Source organism: Gorilla gorilla, chromosome 8 (assembly GCF_029281585.2).
Source record: "Gorilla gorilla gorilla isolate KB3781 chromosome 8, NHGRI_mGorGor1-v2.1_pri, whole genome shotgun sequence".
Classification (NCBI taxonomy): Eukaryota; Metazoa; Chordata; class Mammalia; order Primates; family Hominidae; genus Gorilla; species Gorilla gorilla.
Window position 1 is genome coordinate 129,010,081 of NC_073232.2, and position 26,962 is coordinate 129,037,042.

A 26,962-nucleotide genomic window follows, 5' to 3' on the forward strand; every position below is an offset into this window, starting at 1 on the left:
GGACCTCCACCTCTAAAAGTCAGCCCCCTCTTTTAAGAGAGAAGAGCCTTCTCAGCTCCCCCGGTGCAGATGAGAGAGGAACTTGTGCATCAGTTCCTGGTGATCAACTGGAAAACCCAGATGGGGGAAACTCGACAAGAGAGACAGGTTTCTCCTAAAGATAACCACAAGGAAAATCTACAGGAAAGGAGGGCAAACCTATGGACTAGAAGGTCTCAGCTCTGCTGTGCATCAGAACCCCCGAGGCTTGTTAAAACACAGATTAATGGTCTCACCCCCAGAGTTTCTCATCCAGTACGTCTGAGGCTGGCTGACAATTGGCATTGATAATTTCCCAGGCTATCCTGACTGCCCCAGAGACCAACTGCGGCAGCTTAGAAGAGACTTAAAACACACATCAACTCCAGTAAATGCAGTGGATGGACCTTTAGTGGACCCTAACTCAAACAATCCAAAAATGTTACATTTATGAGCCAATTGGAAACGTAAATGCTGACCAGACATTGGTAATGCTAAGGGATTATTATTAATAGTATAGTTACATAATTTTTAAAAGAGCCCTTGTCCTCTAGGGATACATTCTCAAATGTACAGACAAAACAATAGCATTTCTGGGATTTGTACCAGAATAACAGGAGAGGGAAGGGGCAGGGATTAAACAAGGTTGGCCACAAGTTGATAATGACTAAAACTGGTGACAGATTCATGAGGCTTCAGTATAATATTTGCTCTGCTTTTGTATGTTTAAAACTTTCCATAACAAAATAATTGTGATTTGAATGTGCCAGTTACATGGAAGCTCCAGGACGGCAGGTCAATGTTTTTCTTCCGCTGTCCATCAGAGCACCTGGCCCATACATGGTAGGTGCTCCACACATATTTGGCAAATGAATGAACAAACCAATAAGGATACGAGTTCACTGAAACCTACAAATGTGGACTCTGAAAGCTTGGGAAGGTTTTGGACCTGGGTCTCAGGGTGGGTGAAGGGCTCCCAAACAGCAGGCTTCTCTGGGGCTGAGGCTGGTCGGCCCAGTTGACTAAATAGCCCTTAGAGCAGTCAGAATTTCAGCAGGCACCCACTGGCCCCCTCGCAGATGACAAAACAGATGTCCAGCCACCAGCTGAGCAGCTCCCACTCTGGGATGGGCGCCAGCCAGATCTCAGGTACAGGGCCCTCTGGTCATCAGCTGACAGCTCCTAGACTTTGTAGCCGCTCTGTGAACCCAGGGCCTCAGAGGAGGTGGGGGTGGGGGGTGTCCTCCATCCCCTGCTGGGCCCCTCCATGTCTGAGAAACAGTAGGGCATGCCCCTGCAGAGAGGCAGGATCACTTAAAGGACCCTGACATGCCCATTTTGCTTTGTCCTTCAGACTTGCTGAGATCCCAATGCCATATGGGAGGGGCAAGATGTAACAGCCTTGGCATCTTCCTGTGGTTCTCACACCAGACAGGAACGGTGAGCTGAAATGCTGATGTTAGATGTCACCCTGTGACCCTTTGTACAAGCTCTGAGTCCTCCCGAAAGGCAGGTGTGTGTTGGGGGGTGGGGTGGGGTATGTGTGTGTGTGTGTGTGTGTGTGTGCACGCACGTGCTCCTGTTGGGGACAAGGGCACTGGGTTTTCTGCTCAGGCCCCAGGTTGGGTTGGCCTTAGCATTGGGATGAGTGGAGGTGGCAGGCCAAGCAGTCATACGTGGGCTGCAGGCCAAGGGGCATGTCTCCTAGAACCAGGACGGCTTTGGAATAGGAGCAAAGCCAGAGTTGGCTCTTCGGCTGCTGCTCTTAGAGGAACAGAAGAAAAACAAAACAGCTCCTGAGGAGGATGAAGAGAGTGGAGGTGTGGATGTTTGTGAGCCTGGGGACACTGCCTCACCTCCCTCTGTGGCCCCTTCTCCCTCCATGAAGTGAGAATTGGTATTCTCAGGGCCCCCGTCACTCTTTATCAATGAACACATGACCAGTGAAACTCTGAAATAAACACCACCCTCCACCCACCATTTTCCAAATTCCTTCATGGGGTCAGATATTCATGCATCTTTTTGTTTACTTTTAGGCTCTTTTGCAAGCTTATTCAAACTCAAATTATTAATTCAAAACCATTAGAAATATACAAACCCAGCATTCTATTGGGAAACCTATCATAGTCAGCACTCACTGAATGTGTATTTCATGCAAGCTAAGAGCCTTACAGGTGTATCTCATGGGGACCTGCCCTGTAAGGAAGGTTGCTGTGAATTACTATCATTATTCCCATTCTGTAGGTGACAAAATGAAGCCTAGAAGGGTAAGAAAGAAGCCCGCATCCTTAGTCAGGATGCCACCCAGGTGGACTCAGAGCTCTCTGACTCCAAGCCTGCACACCTGCACGTTCCCAGTGCCACTAAGGCATCATCTCTAACTACGAGACAGGTGTGAATGTAAATCCCCATTTCACAGACGAGCAAATAGCTGGAGGAAGTCAGGAGTCACCATCACAGGGCAGCTCCTGGCTGTCTCTGTCTGCAGGCTCATGAGACTGTGTGGCATATTCTTTGGTCTGCAAAACTCTATTTCGAAAACCATAATTCTCTCTCAAATCCGAAGATCCAGGTAGGAGAGGCACATATTGGTAAGAGAGATGTTAGAGGTACTTGTTCAAAGTCGGGAAAGCCTGAGCTCAAATCCCACCATGACCACGTCCTAGATGCATGCCACTGGGTGGGCATCTATATCTGTAAAATCTGGCTCATGGCAAGTACCCGATACATTATGGATGTTATTTTGTTTATTATTGTTGTTACCATCATCATTATAAAATCGTTCCAACTGCTGCTGAAAAAACGACCGTGTGCTTACACAATGAGACAAGCAGAGCCCCCACCTTTGCATAATGTCAGCAAATACATTTCCTTTACGTTTTGCTTCTCTAGGCTTGTTAATCAAAGCTAAAAATTCCCACCAGACAGGAACTTGGCAAAGGGAACCTTCAGGAAAACTTAGTGATAGGAAACGTGAGGGCCGGTGCTGCCAGGGGTAAAGGAGACCCTCTGGCCCCAGTTTGCCCCCCAAGCTGTCTGCTCACCCCAGGGAACTTTCAGAATAACCTAGAAGAACTTGAGAGGCCATATGACCACAGCTTGAGCCTTTCTGTATTCTACAGGGAAGCCCAGTCTCCATTCTAAAACTCATTGGGTCAATGTCAAGACTCTCTTCAGCTTCAAGGACAAGATTCCACCTGCCTGGGCCTCTGGAAGCCCTGGGTTTAGACTTCCCCAATTTCATCATGAACAGCCTTGTGACAGTTCAGTCTTCAGAGGCCACGGCACAGCTTGTGCTGCCTGGACTAAGGCTAAAGAAAGGGCCGAGGCCATTCCAGGCCAGTTGGTTTCCCCTTGAGCAGAATCTTTCACCTCCCAAACACTCACCACCTGTCCCTGGGGAGGGGAGAGGGAAGAGGAGGTAAGGGTCAGGAAGGTGAAGGTTCATCCTTCTTCAGCTGAACCCTCTCATGAGAGAGAGATACACCATCTCCAGGCAGGAAGGGGAACCCTTGGCCACTATGCCCTCCAAACCTGGGTAACTCGGGCACAAACCTTCCACTCTCTGCCAGTGCCCAGGAGGGCAGAGGCTTGAGCATATTAAAAACCCCTCTGCAGCATTCCTTAATGGAAGAGACATCCCAAAACAGTTGTATGGTTTGTGCACTGCACAAAGGCACCAACCTTGAGGGACACCTCCCAAGCAGGGCTGCACTTACCCAGAGGTAAGCGTGCTATTTTCTTACCACAAAGGCATCTTTCCAAGCCTTGAAGGGCTGCACTGCCTAGAGCAGGCCCCTTTTTTTGAATTTTTGCATCTAAAGCAGATTTTTTCTAATTCACCCAAAAAGTAGCCATGGCACTTAATGGTCAAAGAAGGGAAGAAAATGCTGGATAAGGTACTAAGTTTTCCACAAGTAAAGCTCAAGCAGAGGCCAGGCAACCACTTAACTGAGTTCTAGAAGAGGAACAGAAGGTCAGAAAAACTCAGGGGTGTGGGGTGAGAACTAGAATTTATGAATCGACACGAGATTCACTGAACACTTGCTACATGCCGGGTGTTGTAGAGGCTGAGTAGCTGTGCCGAAGTGCAGCGGCCATGGACCTCAGAGGGCTGGTTCGGACCTCAGAGGGCTGGTTCGGACCTCAGAGGGCTGGTTCGGACCTCAGAGGGCTGGTTCAGACCTCGGCTCAGGTCCCTGCTGGTCTTGGTAGATGCTGCCAAGATACTGCTGTGTCCACTCAAAATCCATTTCCTGCTTCTTAACTAAACCCCAATTTTTACATTTGGGGTGTGATCCCTCCCGATAACTTGGGGTAGATCCCAAGTAATCTAAGCCAATCGTGGCAAGCCTCCTCCCGCTGCCAATGAGGAACGTGGGAGTGGGTTTGTGACCCACAGTCCTGACTGATGGGACATGAGAGGAAGTCGGCCTGGGGCTTCTGGGAGGAAACACCCCACCTTTTAAGTGAGTACCCTGAGAAGCGGGTGGACGCACAGGGACGTGAGGCCACACCTGCAGCTGCCACCTTGCCACCAGCACACAGATGCAGCCACTACCAAAGGAACCTCCCTCCATCCTTGAGGGGGTCCATGAGCTGCCAAATCAGCCTGCTGGGCCCCTGGACTTCCCATTCTGGTCATAATTTCCCTTCTCTGTAAACAAGACAGGATCAGGTTTTCCATGCTTTGCAACTAAAAACTGATTCCTAGTTGTGCAACCTTGAACAAATTACTGAACTTCTCTGGTGCTTGGTTTTCCTTATGTATTAGATAGGGATAATAATAACTCATACTTCCCAGGATTAATGAGGATTAAATAAGACTAATGCAGGCAAAGGTCTTAACAAGTGTAGCTATTATTACTTAGATGGCATCTCATATTATCTTATTAAACAACCCAATGAGGTGGGAAATATTTAACAGCAGAGAAAACCAAAACACAGAGAGGTTAAGCATCTTCCCAAAACCACACAGCCAGCAAGTCCCTGTCACCAGTGCCTGAGCTCCTTGTCTCTACCACATTCCAGCCCTGAGGTTCCTGGACTCTGTGACTCCCACTCAAGTCTGTACTGCTGGCAGCTTGCAGCAAAGAGCAGTGAAAAAGTAAAGGGCTTTACTGGGAGTGGACCTAGGGAGTAAGTGCTAATGAATAGGAGTTTCTTCCCAGGGTGATAAAAATGTTTGGGAATTTAATAGTGGTGACGGTTGCACAATCTTGTGAATATTATAAACCACTGAATTTTATGTGGCGAGTTCTGTATGTGAATTATATCTCAATTAAAAACAAATCAAAGAGCTGCTAGAATCAGCCTTGTAAGGAGAAGTGCCCCTGTCCCCCTGCCTTCAGGAGCCCAGTCTCGTCTCTGGACTCAGTCACCGCCACCCACCCTGGGCACCGCCCCCTCCCTCCTCCAACCTCTGTGCCTGGTAGAGTTGGCCACAACTTTCTCCCAGGACCCATCCAGTGGTTGATCCAGCTGCGGACTCCAGACTCTCCAACTGGGGCTGGGGCAAGAGCTGGCACTGGCCTCTCCCAGACACCCTGCTCTTTGGCAATGTAAGAATGCAGGCACAGGGCCGGGGCAGTGCCCTAGTCAGACAGCTGCAATTTCACTCTTCCCCTAGGTGCTGGGAAGCTGGCTAGCCAGAGTAGAATGGCCCCACTCCTCCCCAAGGCCAGACGTGCCATCCTGCTGGGGTGCTGCAGGCTGACTTGCTGGTGCTTCCCCTGACAGATCAGCTGTTTCAAGCTATGCCGGAATAAATGCTAGTGAAAGCCTCAAAACCTGCAGCTGTAACTAGTCTTCTGCAGACCCACCTTTGACAGGAGGGCAAACTGCACAGCATTAAAACATTCTGCTGTGTGACCGTCTGCACATGCCAGCTGCAGCTAGCCAGGTCCTGGGCAGGGAGGTGTGCAGGAACCTGCCTAAGAAAATGCTCCTTCCAGGAAATAAAGGAAAAGAGAAGGCCAATGCTCCAAGGAGCTCTGAGAGAGGACAAGACAGGACCACCCACTGCAGCCTGGAAGGGAGGCACGATGGGAGCTGCCCAGGATGCAGGGACACCCCCAGAGGCTAAATGTTCCCCTCAGAACAGGCAGCCGCAGCACAGACAGCAAAGACTTCCATGTCAGAAGAGAGGAGACAAAGTCCTTCCAGAGACTTTTTAAGACCTTTGAAGTCTAAAATCCCTAATTACTTCTTACTTTGTAAGTACAAAATCTTCAATGACAGACTTACATTTGTACAAAAAGAATTAGTAAACTGGGTTAAGTTATTGATTAACTTTAGACTTTGCTAAGTTAAGTATACATGGCAAAATTTCAAGAGTAACTAATCTTGAAAGCAGTTGAAATTGAATCCCTAACTTCAGAGCAGTAAAGAGAGATAAATACACAAGACACTGAATGAACAATTCCTCCTGGGGACTGAATTTGCTCAAAGTCTTTTCCCAAGGAATCCATAGGTCACAGAAAGGCATCTCCCAGGTCTCCTCCACAGAGCACAGGATCCAGAGGTCACCCAGAGCGTCCCACCTGAGGCCAAGCAGCTGTGATGAGGCCAGCAGGGCGCCCCCTCTATCCCACCTTTTTATATTGTACCAAGCCAGCTCCTGGCCCAGAGAAGGCAAAATACTGACCATTAAATTTTGATGAGCTTTTGAATTTGAACTTAAAGTAAGTCAATCTCACTAAAAACAAAACAAAACAAAACAAAACGAAAACCCGGGTGTGCGTGACTATAGCAGGGTAAGAGCAAACAAACTACAAACCCATCCTAATCCCCATCCCTCCCCTCCCCGGCACTGAAATGCAAATATGAGTCTCTCCAAACCCTTTACTGAGCTGCGGTGGGGACAGCAGGCCTCAGAAACATATACACTCCAGGAAATAATGTACATGCTGTGTTTAGGGGCCCCGGGAGGCCATGCAGATGGCCCCAGCTGCCATAATATTCACACTCATCATCATGGCTGCTCACCCACGTTGGTGTGTACATGTTATGAAAGAAGGAGTGAAGACACGTGGCCTTCCAGGACCCCTTGTTCCAGCCCCGACACATCAGTCTCCGCAGTCCTTGGGTCTGGGGAATGAGACTTTATACCTTGTTACCATGCACAGATGGACAACTGCCCAAGTTCAGGCAAGGGAGGAGGTCTTGGGCACCCAGGGTGGTCTGTCTCTGGCTTTTCATTACTGCTGCCCCACAGACCTGTCCCTCCCAGGCGCAGGCCTGCCTGCTTCATTAGGCAGGGCAGCTTCTCTGACTTCATTGTTATCTTTAACAGCTCCATCTGGACCTCAATCAATCAGCGGCCATCTCCTCTGCAGAGAGGAATGCTCCAGACGGGTCAGGCGCAGGGTGACTAGCCTGACTTCCAGCAGGCGCACAATCCTCCCCCACAGAGCCCAAGATGTCTGTGCCCAAGGTGCTGACTGCTGGGAGGTGGCCACAGGAATGCCTTGGACTTGGAGAAGTGGGAGCTGGTGCTAGGGACACCCACACGAGCCCACGGCTCCAACCAACCCTTGTCTCCCTGCCTCTCGCTCTCTCTCCACAGACCTAGTCTGGGAGGGTCCTGAATGGCATAGACACCACACTGAGGACATTCTGGGTTAATGAACAAGAAGAGTTCCAGGAGCTGACCCTGCAACAGGAAGACAGGTGGTATGACCCGGAAGTTCATCAGTAGGACCAACCAGGGCCGATGTGAAACATCCCCTGCACCCCACACCCGATGTGCCTGTCCTGAGCCCTCCTCTGCCCATCCCTACCCAGCTGTCATCAGTCTTATCTTGTGGACATGCATCACATGGGTATTTAATTTATGAGAATCCAACTATGAGATCTCAGGCCAAAACATAGCGGGATGATTTCAATTTAAATATTAAATTGAATATTAAAAACACTATAATTAAAAGCCCTGTAAAAATCTATTTTGCACATGGACTCTTCATGAGACACCATGGTAAGTGCCACAGGGGTGTTAGGACAGACTGACATCCCTGAAGGGGGTGGGGGAAGGTAGCTCCAGGAAGGTGACGCTTGGCTGGCTCCCGGGAGGGCAAGTTTGCTGAATGAACAAGGTAGGGAGTAAACACCAGGCCAAAGGAACAGCAAGGGCAAAAGCAGAGTGGTATGAAGGGCTTCCCAGAGAGCCTTATACTCTCCCAGCTGGTGTCACTGCCTCCAGGCTGCCCCACTGGATCACGTCACAACCACCACCATCATCACGTCACTCCCAGCCTCAAGCACCTACTGTAGCTCTCTATCCCCTTCATATCAGATGCAGCTGTTTAACCAATCAGATACCTCCATTACCCCCTAACCATTGCCCCCCATCATTCCTGTCCTCATACAACCCCCTGCACAGCTGGGCTGTGTCCTCTGCCATCTGGGAAAGCCATCTGCCATCCCTCAGGCCTGGCTTGTGCACTGGCTGTCTGCAGGGAGAGAGGGGCCCGCTGACCTTCACGTGGGAGGATTTGACCCTCATGTTGCCCTCCAAATAGGCACAGCCCCAAGCTGTTCTTCCAGGGGCAGGGGACGGGGCTGAGGACCCCGAATGAGCTGGGTTCTGGGGCAACACCCAGTTCCGCCCTCACCAGCTCTGTCACAGATAGGACTCTGTCTCAGGTCTCAGTTTCCACAAGTACATACCAGGCTAACAACTGTCTCTCTCATAGGGCTGCTGTGGAGACCACAAGGGGTGACCCATAAGGAAACTCCAGCACCGAGCTGGGTGAGGTTAGGTGCTCAGGAAGCATGGGGCCTCCCCTGACATTCATTCCTGAGACCCACTGCGCACACGTGCTGAGGTTTTAAAACTGAATCTCCAGCCTGAGGACCATGAGGACCACTAAGCCTCAGGTGGGACCAGCAGCGCTGCTCCTGCAGTCAGCCTCTCCACCCGTTCCTTAGATCCCGGCTGCTTCCAGTACCGAGCCACCTCCAAAGAGAAGGGCTGTGCTTCCAGGCCCATCTACCATCTTGCCTGATGCCCACCTGAGGGCTCCTGACCATACCCCAGTACCTGAGACCAGCGGGTCACCTGTACCCAGGCATAGACAGCACTCTGCTGAGCCATCCATGGCTGCATGGCCCCAACAGAGGCGTATCAGGCAGCACTGGCCGGAACTTTAGAAAGACAGAGCTTGGGCTACTTTTCAAGCAGCCCTTCTGCGCCTTGTACAAAGCCCTGCACCTGGGGAGGGCCCAGCCTATCTTGCTTCCTGGCTGTTTGATGTCAGGAAACCACTGGATCTTGAAAGTGGCTTTCTTGTGGCTGGAGGCAAGGCCACAAGGGAGTGTCACAGATATTTCCAGGGCAGAGATGAAGAGAGAACATGCACTTTGGGTTCAGAGACCAGAAGGCCACCACCACTCTCTCCCCATGGGATCTTTTTTTAAAACTTTATAAAAAAAATATTTAGTTTTTTAAATGTTTCTGATATATTATATTTGTACCTATTTATAGGTGCCTGTGAAACACTGTTGCATGGGTAGAATGTGTAATGACTAAGTCAGGGCACTTAAGGGCCATGGGGTCTTCACCAAGATTCACGACCTTTTGAGTCTCCATCTCCTCTTCTACAAGAGAAGACCCCCTTCCCCATAGTGCTGGATTTTGTGACAGCCCCTCTGTGAGCTTTGTCTCAATATGCCTGGCCAGTCTGGAAGGCTCCCCACCAAGGGGTTAACAGGGGCTGCCTCTGAGTGTGGGGTCCTGGCTGTTTCCTCCTTTCTTGCTTTGGATAATATTTCCTATAGTGAACACGTAAGTCTTCTGTCATGAGAACCAAAGCTGTCTCAGGTTTTACCCAAAACCTTCCCAGGACAGTGTGGGGCAAAGGAGACAAGTGAGTGATGCTGGCTTTCTCCTGTCTCTTCCTGTGGCCTCACTGGGTGCCCTGCAGCCCAGAGCCCAAGACTCCAGCTGCTCCCAGCCATAGCCCTGGTCCTGCCCCAGGTCTTTGCCTGCTCCTCAGTCTCCTGAATCAGGACCCCCAGTCTCTAACAGCTCCCAGTGACCACCTGGCCCCCAGACCCTGAAGGCCAACTCTCTGCCTGGCAATCTCCCAGCGACACCGTGGTGCAGGCTCTTTTTCTCAGCTCCGTCCCCCAGAGGAGGAACCAGAAGCTCTGGAGGTGTTGAGACCTGCCCAAAGCCTCACAGCGAGGAACAGCAGAGCTGAGACTTGAACCCAGGACTTGAGCTGTTCCCACAATACCACTTTGCCCTACAAAGAAAACACAGTGCAGGGATCCCACCTGGAAGGGGGCTCTCAAACTGCCTCATCCTGTTAGCCTCCTCCAGGGCCCAGGAGCTCCACTTGATGGGAATTGCTTCTGGCTTCAACACTTAATTCCCCAAATGTCCCCTGCCTGAAGTGAGCCAGCCTGTGTTGAGACAGAAATCCTGCCACCCTGTAGGGTGGGGAGCACTCTGCTAGGGTCCCAGGCCTCATGCTGGGCCTCCATGGACCCGGCTCCACCTCTGAGCTTTCTTCGTTAACATCAGGTCAGCATCCCAGTGTTGTTCAGTCGCCAGATTTGAAAACAAGCCTGAAGCTGGCATGGCAGTGTGCAAGGGGGGACTGCGTGGCCCCCAACAGGCTCGGGGCCCTGAGAGAAGGGGCAGGTGAGCAGGGGAGGGGTACCAGGAATTGTATGCATATTCACAGATAGAAAGGGGTCACAAATTCTCTCCAAGGAAGACATCAGTTATGAGTACGGGACTGGGGAGAGATGCGAGGACTGAGGAGCTTTGCTGGCAGAAGGAGTGGGGGTGGCAGAAGGGGCGCTATCTTGGGACACAAAACCCAGAACTACTCCCAGCGAGTCACAGGGTGAGAGGGATATCCCACTGCCAGGGTGACTGTATTTTTGGCTTCTGTGTTTATGTTTTGCAGTTTATTTCTGCCTCATCGCTAATATTTCATTAGAAAGTGGCGCTTCCCTCCCCCACCCCCTGCCACACTAATATTTTTGGGAGGAAATCTTAAAAAGACCCCAGCTGCATTCAGCATGCTTGCGTGCTATCTTAAGGCCTGCCTCTACCGGCATAGGGCTCCGTTTTCAGAATGCAACTCAGTGAGGAAGTCAAGTTTTCTATCTGAATATTCATTCAACATACAAGGTTTAGACACACACACACACAAAACAGGCCAAGTAGGACAAGGTGAATTCTGACATTCCCATGGTTCTCTACCCAATCCCATCCTGCTGGCTGGTCTTCCCTCCCAAGAGCCTCAGGCTCTGTCCCCTGGCATGTGGCACTTTGCAATCTCACTACCGAATATTTATCAAAGGCCCAAGGAGTGTGGTGTTGGGGCAGAATCTGCACCCATGACCAGCCACGACTTTGTGGGTTCAAGTTTGAATAAACTGCAAGAACCCCAAAGGAAGACCTACCAGAAGCTTCTAACATCTCTCAGCCCATTCCTTCCTCTGTCTCTGTCTCCCTCCTCCATCTCAGCTGCTCACTCTACCTCTCTCCCCACGCATGCATGCACATTCAGAGTTATATATGCACATTCCCAGCAGCCTCCCCCGAGACAGGCCTGGCAGGACCCCACCAGCTCCAGCAGTAAAAGGTCCTTGCTGGGTCTCTGATATCACTACCTACCACCCCCCTTGTGAGTGCTCCCCAAAGGGTTGGTGTTCTTGGGTAGACCATCCCCAATTTCCCACAGTTCCTTCTGGGGGTGCCTGTCAAACCACCAGGCCCAAGAGGGGGCTGCCCCTCAACGCTCCTACCCTTAGCCTCTGCCCGTCCCCAATATCCCATCCAGACAGCCAGTCTTGGCTTGCTCCGATGAATGGCATGGCCCTACTGCCACCAGGTGTGCTGTCGGGCTCACTGTCACTTTCTAGGTTTCTGTTTCTTCATGTGGAAAATGAAGTTGGCTCACAGAACACTGAGAGCTCCCACACCTCCACCCTCCAGCCTTAACTATTTCTCACTCTGATAATCTAAGTCACACTAACTAACGTGCCGATGACGGATGAAGACCCCAGACTGCACAGCAACACCTCCCTCAGATCTCCATAATTCAGTGGTTCCAAGACACTTATGTTTTCTAAGAAGTAAAATCTGCCCCCGTCAAAAAACTGTGGATCTAACAAAGTGTTATCACATTTTGATTTTGCCAAGAACAGACATTAACACTTTTATTAAACCTATCATCTGCTACTATATTCAATTCATAAAAGAAAGAAAAATAGGACTATATCAGTTATCTATTGTAATCCAAATATTTTTAACTCCAAAATTTAGTGGGTTAAAATAACAATAATTTGCACAGAATTCCGCAACTTGGGCTTTTCTCACCTGGGGTCAACTCATGCAGCTAAAGTCATCTCAAGGCTCATCTGGCACTAGATGGGCCAAGACAGGCTCATTCATGTCCATGTTCACCTAGGCTGTCGGTCGGGGGCCTCAGTTCCCCTCTAGGTGGCCTCTCCAGCAGGATGACCTGGACTTCCTAAATAGCAAAGGACAAGTGAGCAAGCTCCAACGCACTGGCAAGAATTTTCAAGCCTCCGCTGGCTTCCTGTTTGCCAAGGTCCTATTGGCCAAAACAAATCATGTAGCTACACCGAGTCCAGGTAGGAGGAGATGACACAAGGGTGTGAGTACAGGCGTCCCCAACTGAGGATGATTTGACTTATGATTACTTAACTTCATGATGGTGTAAAGGCAATACACATTGAGTAGAAACCATACTTTGAGTAGCCAAACAACCATTTGTTTTTTTACTTTCAGTACAGTATTCAATAAACTACATGAGATACTTTATTATAAAATAGGCTTTGTGTTAGATGATTTTGTCCAAGGGTATGCTAATGTAAGTGGGTTTTTTTTTTTTTTGGTTTTTTGGAAAGAGTCTTACTGTGTCACCCAGGCTGGAGTGCAATGGCACAATCTCAGCTCACTGCAACCTAGGCCTCCTGGGTTTAAGTGATTCTCCCATCTTAGCCTCCTGAGTAGCTGGGATTACAGGTGTGCACCAGCATGCCCAACTAATTTTTTTTGGGGGGGGGGGACAGAGTCTCACTCTGTCGCCACTGCACCCAGCTAATTTTTCTATTTTTAGTAGAGACAGGTTTTCACCATGTTGGCCAGGCTGGTCTCAAACTCCTGACCTCATGATCTGCCCACCTTGGCCTCCCAAAGTACTGGGATTATAGGCATGAGCCACCGCGCCTGGCCAATTTTTGTATTTTTAGTAGAGACAGGATTTCACCATGTTGGCCAGGCTGGTCTCAAACTCCTAACCTCATGATCCACCCACCTGGGCCTCCCAAAGTGCTGGGATTACAGATGTGAGCCACTACGCCCAGCCTTGTAAGTGTTCTGAGCATATTTAAGGTAAGCTAGGCATTGATGGTCTGTAGGTTAGGTGGATTAAATGCATTTTCTACTTAATGATATTCTTAACTTACAATGGGTTTATCAGGGTGTAACTCCATTGTAAGTCAAGGAGCATCTGTACCTGGCGACAGGATTTATTGTAGGTTATTAATTCAATAAGCTACCACAAGGGCATAATATCAGAAATTCTTTTTCAGATGGAAAAATTTAGCTTCGTGCAAACCTGGTACACAGTCACCTGGGTAACTTCCTCAGTGACAAATGTAGGCTTCAAGCATCAGAAGCCATGATGAACTAGTCCAAAGTGGGGCATTTGGGAAACACAGCACTGATTATCGCATTCTTTCCAACTGAGCCAGAGGTGACCTCAGAATCCTTCTTAACACAGCTCTCTAGATAGCTTCTTCCCTACTGGTCAGAGAGGTAGACACAATTCAAGTCTATGTGCCATTGCTTATCTAAGGGTTTTATATGCAGAGCAGGAGTTTTCTTTTAAAAGAGAACACTAAAGAAATAATGTTTAACCCAAAGGAATGTGGCATCAAATCAAGCCTGCATGAGTAAGACTCCCTGATGGTGGAACTCCAGGCTCTGTGACCAGGGGCAGGTGCGGGGAGCCTTCCAGGATCTTCAAACCACCCCCTCCAGGGGCCCATCTTAATGCTCCTTATGTGCCAGGCAATAAGCCTCCCGGGGCAAGGGCCCTCACACATCCCTGCAGGCGGCCTATGGCAAGCAGAGACATGGGACCCTCATTTTAGGCCAAACCTCACTAGTCCTGGCTCTCTGGGTACCTCACACAAACGTGAGTTGCATCTCAGCTCTCAGTTCTAGTGGGTTCTCAGCCTCTGTCTGGCAGCATTGCCCAGCCTAAGGACTGACAAAGGGCACCCTGCAGACTCCATCTCTCCCTTCTCCAGAGCAAATGAGGAGCAGGCTGGGAAGGTCACAGGAGCCCACCCCCAACCCCTGGCTGGTAAGAGCCCCAGCGTACAGGCTGGGATGCTATCATTGGGTCGACCCTGAAAGTCCCTCCCTTTGGGGCACGGTCCAGGCCTTGAGATCCCCCACCATCGGAGGTGGGGCTTTCTGCAACCCAGAGGATCCTGAATGACAAAATCCTCCCAAGTTGGAAATACTCTGCACTGACATGGTGGTTACATGACTACAGTTGACCTTTGAACGACATGAGGGTTAGGGGCACCCACCCCCTGCACAGTTAAAAGTCCACATATAACTTTTGACTCCCCCAAAACTTAACTACAAATAGCCTACTGTTGATCAGAAGCCTTAACAATAACATAAACAGTCAATTAACACATTATTTTATGCATTCACGAAATACCTAAATTCTTGATTTTTTTCAATATTTCTAGGCTATGCAGTAAATTGTCACAAATCTCCAGAAAATGTTCCAATATAAGTATTGAAAAAAATCCATGGGTAAGTGGACCTGTGCAATTCAAGGCCATGTTGTTCAAGGGCCAACTGTATCTACATTTGTCAAAACTCATGGAACTGTACACCCAAAAAGTGTGAGTCTTACCTTATGTAACTTAGACCTCAACAGACTAAACTTTAACGAAATCTCCCAGCCAGCTCCACTCCCTAATATCAACCTTTCTGAGTACCTCGTGTGTGCCCAGTGGGTGTTTTAAATAATAAAGATGGCCAGGCGTGGTGGCTTACGCCTGTCATCCCAGCACTTTGGGAGGCCAAAGCAGGCCAACATGGTGAAACCTCATCTCTACTAAAAATACAAAAATTAGCTGGGCATGATAGCAGGCACCTATAATCCCAGCTACTTGGGAGGGTGAGGCAGAAGAATCGCTTGAACCCTGGAGGCAGAGGTTGCAGTAAGCTGAGATGGTGCCACTGCACTCCAGCCCGGGTGACAAAGCGAGACTCCATCTCAAAATAATAATGATGATGATGATGCCTAACATTGACTGCACATGTTTTATGTGTGGGACAAATTCTTTATATACATGACCTCATCTAATTCTCAGAACCAACCCGTGAAGTGCTGTGACCCGTACTTTTGAGATAAGGTCACGGGGATCTAGAGAGGTTGAATACCTTGGTGAGGTCAAGGCCAGGTATGGGAGCCAGGACCCAAACCAGGACTTTCTAACTGAGCTAAGCCCGTTTCACTCTACCAAGTGCCCATCCAACACTAGCTCCCAGGCATGGGGTGTTGAGTGCTATTTTATACTTAACTGAGGCCCAGAGAGGCTAAATGACTTGGCTGAGGCCACTCGGCTAGTAAGAGGTGGCACCACGATCTGAACCAACTATTGTCTTATTCTAAAGCCCACTCTGTCTTACTGCCCACAAAGGAGGCCTGGGGTCCCTCATGCCCCATTCCATCTGCTGGGCTCTCTTCTCTGGGACTGCCTGGCCCTGGGTGATTCCTTCCCCAGCCATGCCCACCCCCAACCTGTTCTAGCAGCTTTGCTGGCCAAGACTACCAGAGGCTGACGCCAAAGGATGGACGGTCAAAAATATCTTCGAAAGCATCTCGCCATAGCTGGTCTGACACAGACAGACTAAGGCTGTGGGATAAGGGCCTTCCAAGGGCCTCTGTACAGCCTAGGAACCTGGCTATGAAGGAACCAGGCCCTCCTGGCTTTCCCAGACCAGGTCAAACATGGTTCCCACCCTCCCAACGTTTCCTGGGGGAGAAGCCGAGGAGCTTGGACATGCAGGAATCAGTGTACTCCCAGGCGTGGGCCAGCTTCTCTGAGCAGCCCGTTCCCATGGTCTGTTCCACGGTCCTGCTGCGTGGGCCCTTGTGGACTCAGTCAATGCTACATCCTCCATGGCTGGCCAGTTGGCCTCCCCTGGAGGGCCCCGGAGTTGGTCCTTGTGCTTAGGCAGAACTGGCCCCTGATCATGTTGGTTGCCCATCTTTCTGTGCCTTGGCTCTTGGCAGAATGTCTGTTTTAAAACGGATTTTGCTTGTGAGTAAGTAAACCTTCCCTGGCCGGAGGAAGCCAAAAAGGTACCTTTACAGTGAGGATCCAGGGATGGTGCCCAGAACTTAAACCAGCTGCCAGGTCTAGGAGGGGAAAGTGAAGCAAGTGACTCAGATGAATGATGCACCCCTTCTGCTGCTCTCTAACTGCTGGCCCCAGGGAAACCACTGCCAGACCTGATGACCACGGTCCGTTCAAATGGGGCCAGCGGCCATGTGGACTGACTACAGCCCATCACACACCAGAAGAACACACCAAGAGTCTGTGCATTATTCTCATGCAAGCGACTCAGTGGTCAGTTACCCCATGCAGCATGAAACTTTTACATGGGAGAAAGTAATTTTCTCTAAGAAAGAACAAAAGAGCAAAATTTCTAACAGGTAGTCTCTTTCTTCTCCATTCTTGTACAGCCCTCACCTAGAAATTCTTTACTGCACAGGGCTTACTTCAGATACCTGTACTGTTAACTATTTGTGGGAGACAATTACTCTCTGACCACCAGATATTGTGCCCCCTAACTCCCCCTCTCTCAGCAAGGTAACCCTTCTTCTGGCCAGGGTTGACTGTTTCTGGGTCAAGTCCTGATCATACCTGAATCTTGCGGCCTCGTCTGGGAATCTGGACTTGGAAAAGAAAGAAAAACAGACAGACATCAGACCTCCTGTGTATCAGAACTTTTCATTTCAACATGGGGGTCATTGTGGGGGGCCACATTTGCCCTAAAGATGGGAAGCAATCCTAAAGTAGTCCTGCAGAGAGGAGGGGTGGGTGACATGCAGAGCAAAGCAGAAGTAAGAGACAGGGCCAGGGGTGGTGGCTCATGCCTGTAATCCCAGCACTTTGGGAGGCCAAGGTAGGCAGATCATTTGAGGTCAGGAGTTCGAGACCAGCCTGGCCAATGTGATGAAACGCCATCTCTACTAAAAATACAAAATTAGCTGGGCGTGGTGCTGCATGCCTGTAATTGCAGCTACTCCAGAGGCTGAGACAGGAGAATCGTTTGAACCCAGGAGGCGGAGGCTGCAGTGAGCCAAAATCACCCTACTGCACTCCAGCGTGGGTGACAGAGCGAGACTCCGTCTCAAAAAAAACAAAAAAAGAGAGAAAGAAAGAGACAGAGGGAAAGAAAACTGCCATGTTCCCAACACTTTCCCCTCCTAGACCTAGCAGCAGGTTTAAGTTCCAGGAACCAGCCCTGGATCCTCACTGTAAAGTTACCTTTTTGGCTTCCTCTAGCCAGAGAAGGTTGATTTACCTGCAACCAAAATCCCTAATCAAAACCCTTTCAAAACAGACATTCTGCCAAGAGCCAAGGCACAAAAAGATGGGCAACCACCACTGTCAAGTGAGGGAACACACAAGAGACTAGAAAAGAAAAGCTGGGCCTGCGGCTCCACCATTGCAGAGTGTTTTATTCACAGCAATTTGACTTGGCACTTCATTCCTTTGAGTTAAGCATTCTTCAAATACTTTTTTAAAATGTAACTCCTGCTAGAGGGACAAGTCATGAATTTGTTAATGGCAAAGAGGTTTGGATCCTTGTGCCGTCTCTGAGTGACCGGGAGTGGCTGGCGGGACTGCTGGAGGATTCTGTAGCCATTGCGGAGTTCAGCTGGAAAGCCTGCAGAGGGAGTTGGCAGACCTGGATTCTGAGCCTGGCTTTGCCTAGTGTCCTGGGGCAGTCTCTTCCCCTCCCTGACCTCAGTTTCCCCATCTGTAAAATGAGAGGGTGGGCCCAGTCCAGACATTAGACAACCTGGTCCCATCTAGCTGTGGATGTATCCATGAGCTCTGTTTTCTAACTGCTGGCCCAGGGAAACCACCACCCAAACTGATAACCATCATCCCTTCAAATGGGTCCAGCAGCCATGTGGACTGACTACAAGCAGTTGTTTTCTGAAACTTTCATCTGTCCTTTGGGCACAGACTCCTGCCTGATGGTTGTGCTGTAAACAGTTTCTTATCCCAGCCAGTGGAGATGGTCACTAACGGACAATGACTAAAGGAAAGAAAAGGAAGTAAGTGGCCAGAGGAGTTTAGCCTTCAGCCCAAGGAAACATGGGAGACAAGCAAAGAGAGGCCAGCCTGAGGCCTCAGAGGCAGCAGGCTGGAGCTTGAATACCTACATTTCCCTGTCCCAAACAGAACCAGCCGCCTGAGTACAGGAACCACCGTTCCTCATCACAGAGAAACCAATAAGACCACGAGGTCTGATTTACAAAACATAGGAAGCCCCAAGGGACATCATTTAATTGTCAGTTTATAGGAAGCAAAGGGCACTGGCGTAATCCATTTCCCTCTGAGATCTTGGGTGCTAAGCGGGTCGATGAAACAGGAGCTCCATCCTACAGAACTTACTCCTGGAGTCTCTGTTTTCTGACATTAAAATTCTGAACATAACTGACAAAACTACCCACTAAGTATGCAAACATCTGGGAAGCAAAGCAGTCTCAAAATTTCAAATGACTGAATAGGAAGTGACTGTAGGCTCTTCCTATTGGCTATTTGAGGCTCCACCCCATATCAGAGCAAATATTTTTTAAATGAACACTTATCCCACATCAAATATAAATACACGCAGTCCTCAACTTAGGATGACTCAACTTATGATATTTTCAACGTTTTTATGGGCTTATAGGGACGTAACCCTATTGTAAGTCAAGGAGCATCTGTTCAAGCATTTCCACTGTAATGCAGCATATTTTCCTACAAATCTTCACATTCTACTAACCCATACACTAAAAACAACAGGATTCATGAGGAAAACAAGGTCGGTGTACACCACTCCATACCTGTGGAACCTTGCTACCGGAACCTTTCCAAAAACAGTAACGGGGCACTCACTTCTTAGGGGGCCATTCTCATCAAAATGCAAAACCCAACAGGGCACAGTGGTTCACACCTGTAATCCCAGAGCTTTGGGAAACCAAGACAGGCAGATCACATCTGTAATCCCAGAGCTTTGGGAAACCAAGACAGGCAGATCACACCTGTAATCCCAGAGCTTTGGGAAACCAAGACAGGCAGATCACACCTGTAATCCCAGAGCTTTGGGAAACCAAGACAGGCAGATCACACCTGTAATCCCAGAGCTTTGGGAAACCAAGACAGGCAGATCACCAAGACAGGCAGTTCGAGACCAGCCTGGCCAACATGGTGAAACTCTGCCTCTACTAAAAATACAAAAATTAGCTGGGCATGGTGGCACACACCTGTAGTCCCAGCTACTCGGGAAGCTGAGGCACAAGAATCGCTTGAACCCAGGTGGTGGAGGCTGCAGTGAGCCGAGATCACACCACTATACTCCGGCTTGGGCAATAGAGCGAGACTCTGTCTAAAAAAAAAAAAAAAAAAAGCAAAACCCATCCAGGGTGTCACCCATACACCCATACCCATCATTTTCTTATAGGGACAATGCCTTTGTAGCTCCTTCATCTGCCCTCTCAGCTGCCAACAGAGCTTAAGGGAATGGGGAATGGAACAATACTAAAACAGTCCTGACTTACACTAAAGGTAGTTGCATCTACAGATTTTCAGCTTTTTTTTTCTTTTTTTTTGCTTTTTTCATATATTAGCCTTTAATCATGAAAAAAGTGCATTCTGGGCTGAGCGCAGTGGCTCATGCCTGTAATCCCAGCACTTCGGGAGGCCGAGGAGGGCAGATCACGAGGTCAGGAGATCGAGACCATCCTAGCTAACACAGTGAAACCCCGCCTCTACTAAAAATACAAAAATTAGCCAGGCGTGGTGGTGGGCGAGTGTAGTCCCAGCTACTCGGGAGGCTGAGGCAGGAGACTGGCATGAACCCGGGAGGCGGAGCTTGCAGTGAGCCGAGATCGAGCCACCAGCGACAGAGCGAGACTCCGTCTCGAAACGAAAAAAGAGAAAAAAGTTCATCCTGATCTATCAAAGTGCAAACATACTGGGAAAAATTGAGAATGTGCCAACACAACTTTTCTGAATACCAACATCATTCTTCATTTATCACTTATAGAAACACATGTTCTAGCACAACAAACAAATAATTGTAAGTGTCAGACAATCATTGGGCACTTGCAGAACGTCTTAAGAAGTGAGATCTAACCTACAAGTTGCTTTAAAGCATAATATAGTTTTCTAAAGTTTGTAGTTTTAACATTTTTGCCAAGCCAACTCTGTTAGATTAAAAATAGCCACACATTCTTTGCAGGTCCTCTCACTAAGAGGTGAAGGCAATTTCTCCATCCCTCTATCTGAGCTGGCTTCAAGACTTGCTGTGACCACCAGGAATACAGCAGACGTGATTTTATTGGACTTCCCAGGAAGGCCTCAAGAGGCCTTGCAGCTTCCCCTCTCATCCTCTTGCTGTCCTGAGGCCACCACATAAAGAAGCCTGAGCTTGCCTCTTAGAGGATAAAAGACCATGTGGAGAACGAAGCCCAGCCGACAGCCAGCACCAACCCCCAGACCTGTGAGCCAGGTCATCTTGGACTACCCAGACTAGTTGAGCCATCAGAGTGTTGCAGTCATATAAGTGACCACAGGGAAGACCACCAAAACAACCACCCAACAGAGACCTGCCCAGAGAATCATAAGCACATAAAATGACTATTGTTGCCAGGCACGGTGGCTCATGCCTGTAATCTCAGCACTTTGGGAGGCTGAGGCAGGAGGGTTGCTTGAGCCCAGGAGTTTGAGACCAGCCTGGGCAACACAGTGAGACCTTGTGCCTATTAAAAAAAAAAAAAGCAAAAAGCCAGGCATGGAGATGTGCACCTTTAGTCCCAGCTACCCACAAAGCTGAGGTGGGAGGATCGTTTCAGCCCAGGAAGCAGAGGTTACATAAGCCAAGATCACGCCACTGCTCTCCAGCCTGGGTCACAAAAGAAGACCTTGTCTTAAAATAAATTTTTTTAAAAAGACTATTGTTTTAACCCATTAAACTTTGGGGTGGTTTGCTACATAGTAAAAGCAAATATAATGTGACATTTTATAGACATTTCAATAACTTGTTTAATGCATTGATTGTTTTCCCTGCTTGGGAGCCAATAAACCTTTTTATTCAGATCTCAATGAGTCACGGGCCCCTCAGAAGGGGCTAAATCAGCCCTAAAAGTAACAGTGTCTCTAAGGACCCTACAGAGATTGAATAGAAGTCAAGGGTTGATCCACAATCCAAACTCCAGGGAGGGCAACCCGCAGCAGGTGCACGAGGAACCCGACCTAATGTACAGCACGGAGGAGGAGTCATTTCCAAACTTCAGACAGCTCCTGAGGGACACAGAAGACTCTCCAACACCCCAAACCTAGGCAAGACTCCAATCTTTCTGGCTATGAGAGGCTCGATAATAGCCCCCGGTACCGATGAATATGTTATCTCCCATGGGAAAAGGGAGTCAGCAGATGTGATTAAATTAAGGATCTCGAGATGGGGAAATGATTACACAAGTAGGCCTAATAAGAGGTCCTCATACAAGTGTCCTTAGAAAGGGAATGGGAGGAGGAGGGGCAGAGTCAGAGAAGGGATGTGGCAATGAAAGCAGGGGCTGGAGTGATGGGCTTGGAAGATGGAGGAAGGGGCCACGAGCCAAGGAATGCAGGTCACCTCGAGAAGTTTGAAAAGGCAATGAAATGGATTCTCCCCTAGAGCCTCCAGAAGGAATACAGTTCTGCCAACACCTTGGTTTTAGCCCAGGGAGACCCATTTTGGACTTATTCCTGACTTCCAGAAATGTAAGATAATAAATTTGTATGGTTTTCAGCCATTAAATTTGTGGTAAGTTTTACAACAGCAATAGGAAACAAATGTACTGGATAATTCCTCCTGCCTACAAGAATGTAAGTTGGGACATTTATTCATAATAACAATAACAGCCAATAATAATTGCTCATATTAATTCAATGTCTACTTCATGCCCGGCTCTACTCTGAGTGCTTTTCATATAAAAACTCATTTAATTCTCACAAAGACCATATGAAGAAGAGACTGTTATAATCCATACTTTACAGATGAAAAAAACTGAGGCTTTATGGGGTTAAGTAACTTGCCAGGGTCACAGAGCAGGTCAATGACACAGCACAGATTTGAACCCAGGCAGTCTGGCCCCAGATCTCACATTTAACCACTATGCTTCCCAAATCAACCTAACAATGATAATAAAATGACTGGAAGTTACTGAGAGCCCTCTATGTACCAGGCTCATACCTAAGCTCATTACAAATACTCTCTCATTTCATTCTCACAGCACCCCAGTAGAGCAGAGATTATTAATCGTCCTTGTCTACAGCAGAAAAAACAGATGCAGCAATGTTAAACCCAGATGTTACAAGCATCTGAGACCAAAGCCCAGGTTTAACTGCACACCCTACTGCCTCCCTCATCCATCTTGAGGCCCAGATGGCTGAGAAGACAAAGATAAGGAGCGCAACCACATAATTCACCTTCCAAACTGAGATACTTAGAAGGTGAAAGATATCATTATTACTAATTTCACTAGGAAAAGAGGCATAAACTAGAACTATTCCAGCAAACCAGGACATATGGCCACCCTAAAAATAAGGGGACTAAAATCAAGGCACAAACTCTGCAGCTCAGGATTGCCCAGAAGGGGTGCCACGGAGCAGCTGCCAGCCCCGCAGGACATCTGCGGCTGCCAGGTCACGGTCAAGGCTGGAAGAAGAGGGGTGGTCCTGGCAGAGCTCAGAGCAGCATCTGCAAAGCTGCAGCCTGGGAGTCATTTGCAATGACAGGAATGCAGCAAGGATCAGCAGGGCCCGCTTCAGTGGGGCAGGTTTCAATTCTGAGCACTGCCTGTGCTTCCTTGGTCGTCCCCGCTCACTCCTGGGGATGCCCAGGCCTGGGGGCGCCCGCAGTGGCAGGCGCTCACTCATTCCCTGCCACACACTGCTCATTCATTAAAAGCCCCTGATTCCTCCCCGCTGTTCTAATTATGCACAGCAGTAATAAAGATGCTTTCTCCCTTACCAAAGAGGCCTATTTATATGAAAAGAGAGCATTTCGCCCCCACAAGATTGAGTCGTCACTCCAGGCCTTATTGGAATCAAAGCAGCTTCTCTTCTGAGATTGTCCAAGCCCTGCCTGACTCCCCTCCAGCTTGGCCCACTCCTGAGCATCCACATTTCCAGGAGCGCCACTGCAGAGTGGGCAAGATGTAGACGCCATTGCCCTCTGCTGTGTTCCCTCATGTCTTGCTGACTGACACTCAACAAAAAGTAAGACATTTATTGAACACCTACTAGTGTCCTTAGTAAAAACAAATGGAAATGAAAGACATAGTCCATGCCTTTCTCGGAAGAAAGGGCATTGAGAGAAACAGCACAAGATTTTAGGCTCCATGGCTGACTCATATCCCAACTCCAGCATTCACTGGTTGGGCAAGTTAGCAAGTTTTTCAAAGCCCTCAATTGCCTTATCAGCAAAATGGGGTAATAATAATGCCAGCCTCACAGGGTTGCTGGAGGAGTCAATGAGATACAGGCATACAAAGCTGGCATATCGTAGGGCCTCAACAAACACTAGTTGGAATTATCAACCATTAAGTACCGAAGGCTTTGGGACCACACAGGCAGATCTCATCCCGATGGATGAGCCCAGGAAGGCTTCCTGAGAGGTGATACCTTAACTGAGTTTTGAAGGATGAGTAGGACCTTGCTAAACAAAGAGAGGATGTCCCAAGCAGGGAGAACTGCATGTGTCCAGGGCCAAAGGCGATCACAAGGCTCTGGGAAACACAAGACACTGTGTAGGGACATACACAGAAGGCATGGGGGGACCACCAAGGCGGCAGACAAGGTGCAGCAGCAGATATTGACACGGAAGTGGATCCCATAGCCAGAACCCTAACCTGCAATGCCCAGAGCATCACCCTGATCTTTGCTTACTTCCTTTGGGGGCTATAACCAGCGCCCTGTCACTACCATCTACAGCTTGGTGGCTGAAGGAAGTAGGGCAGCCACTCTCTATTAGCTGCAGGCCTACTCAACACAAGTCCCTGAGGGCCTGTGACATGCCAGGCACATGCCAGGAGAGGCTGTTCAGCTTGACCACCTGGGGCTTGCATCCCATGGCCTAGGTCCTTACCTAGGCCCCCTTCCAGCTGTGCACTGCTAGGACTGTCAGCTTTTTCCTCTGTGAAATGGGGATAACAGGGCGTCCTTCATAGTCATTCATTCAACAAACGTGGTCAGGGCTAAATGAGATAACTCAATATTCCCAGGTTTCAGCATACACTAAGTCCTCAATAAAAGTCAACGTTTAAAATGTTTATTTTTATTAAGATGAACCTCCAGGATGACATCTCCAAAGCCCAATGCCAGGCCTTGAGAGATACCCTCAACCCAGGCAAAACTGCCTGCCCACCATCCCTCTCCTCAAGCCCCTGCCCTGGAAAAAATGACTTGGTTTCCACTCTTCATGTCTAGCCCTGACTTGGTCATCATAGGAGCCATCCCTGTCCGAACCACTCTGTCCACCCCCAATTCATCTCACCCTTCTAGGGCTCCATGTGTCAACCCACTCAGGTCATGCGGGAGGGGGCAGGATTGAAGGTCATCTCAAATTTTGCTGTCCAACACCCAGACCCTCAAGTGTGGCCCTTCAGATTTTGTAAATTAAGTAATTTAAACATCTTATTAAGAAAATTTGCAAACATACACAAAGTAAGCAGAATAGTAATGAACCGTCGCTCCCCATCACCCAACTACCACATTTTGCCATTCTTGTTTCATTGGCACGCACCTCTGCCCACTCCCCACCCCACCCCAACTGCACTTGTTGGAGAAGATTTCATGGCCAGCCTTTCTGACACCACCCCCCAACACCACCTACCCACCAGCAAAGCCCTCCCCAACCCAGGACTGCCACTGCTCACAAATTCCAACAGTGTGATATTTGTGGCACCCATTCTTTTGTACCAAAAACATTCTGGAAATCCTTCCCAGGAAGCACAACCATTTTTATGTCCTTAATAGAGTGGTAACCACTGCACACATGCATAACGGCTGTATGCACAGGTTGGTGCCCTGGAATCAGATGGCCTGGGTCCCAAACAACATTTCCCAGATGTGTGACCTTGGATAGGTCACTCAACCTGTATTCGGATTTCCCACCCAGGAAGGGGAGAATGCTGGTAACAGGTTTGTTGTGAGCCTTTAAAACAATAAAATAATGCACGCTCTTTTCCCAGCAATGAGGAAACCTTAGAAATAAGTGTAGGGGCCAGGGGCAAGCCGACTCTGCTCCTGTGCAATACTATTCACATCCTCCATTTTACAGATAAAGGGAGAGGTGCCCAGAGGCACAGTGAGCTGCCAGGGACAGCCCGCTCTTCAGGTTGGTCTCTGTCCTAAGTCCATGCACCTGGAATTCTCACTGGCCACCTTGAGCTGGAGATGACTGGAAGTGAAGAAACAAATACTCCAGAACAAACGCAGAAGAGCGGTGGCAGGTGGCTCGGCACACCAGGTATGGGTGTCCCCATCCTGGACAGGATTTCTCCCAGCACCGTGTGTGTGTGTGTGTGTGTGTGTGTGTGTGTGTGTGTGTGTGTGTGTGTTAGGATAGGGGTGCTGAATTTGATTTACAAGATAAAACAGTGTTGGGAAATGTGTGGGGAGTGGGTACACATTCCTGCCCACTTCTGATTTGACAAATCCTATGCCCAACCTTGTATTTGGTATCATCACCCACCCTATCCCAGCATGAGAGGCAAGAAACTGGCTCAGTAATTCTCAGGCTTTAGCAATTCAACGCCCCTACTTATCGTCCTAAAAAAATTTTTATTTTCTGACTTAAAGGAAAAAAGTAAAAAAAAAAAAAAAAAAAAAAGAGTCAATCCAGTTGCTGAGTGATGTTCAGACAAAGACAGCTGCCAGTCCATTGCCTGCGTTCGCCAGCTGAGGAAGAGTACAGGCGGGGACTGGGTGTGTGTTTGGGGACGGCCTGGGCTCTCCGCTGCCTCTCCCTGGAGTGAGCCCTGTCAGGATCCCCCACCCCCACCCTGCACTCCCCCACCACTGCAGTGCCGCGTGGGGAGGCACCTCCCTGATCCGCAGGAACAATGGGCTGGGGTGGGGGCAGGTGCGGCTTGGAGTGCAGCAGAGGGTGGGGGCCGCAGGCCCGACAGCAAGACAGGGAACCCAGCGCAGATGGTGGCTGTGCTGCCACTGGACTCAGTTTCTCCAGCTTTTGGGGCCCCGCAGAGCCAAGCGCTCGTTTCGTGGCTGAATCTCCCTTGCGTCCCGGCATTTTAATTTCATCCTCGCAGGCGGCTTGCCTGTCGCTCCCGGGAAAGATGCCTGGGCCGCGCTCCTCTCCCCGGCGGCCGCTCTCGCCGAGGCCCTGCAGGTCAGGGACGCGCGGCGCCTCCATGCGCCCAACTTTCCCCACTTGGGACCCACAGGAAGACTGGAATCCTGGCCAGCCGGGCCCTCCGTGGGAGAAGCCTTGATTTACAGCCCTGGGCTCCGAAACCTGCTCCTCCTCTTCCCGAAACCCCCTTCCCCGTCCTCTCCGGCTCCCCCACCCTTCGGAGCCCTAATCACGCTCCCCAAAGAAAGCGGCCCTAGCACATCTGCAAAATGC

General features: G+C 49.3%; 1 protein-coding gene across 4 annotated transcripts in view; it reads right to left on the reverse strand.

The window, feature by feature from the left end:
* Window positions 1–26,962, reverse strand: part of HSPA12A (heat shock protein family A (Hsp70) member 12A) — a 181,322-nt gene that overhangs the window by 46,109 nt on the left and 108,251 nt on the right. The window contains exon 2 of one of the 4 annotated variants that reach the window (XM_063710534.1): window positions 12,359–12,512. The exons of the other annotated variants lie outside the window; for them this stretch is intronic. The gene's annotated coding sequence lies outside the window, so the exon portion shown is untranslated. The remainder of the gene's footprint in view (window positions 1–12,358; window positions 12,513–26,962) is intronic. 4 annotated transcript variants of the gene reach the window in all.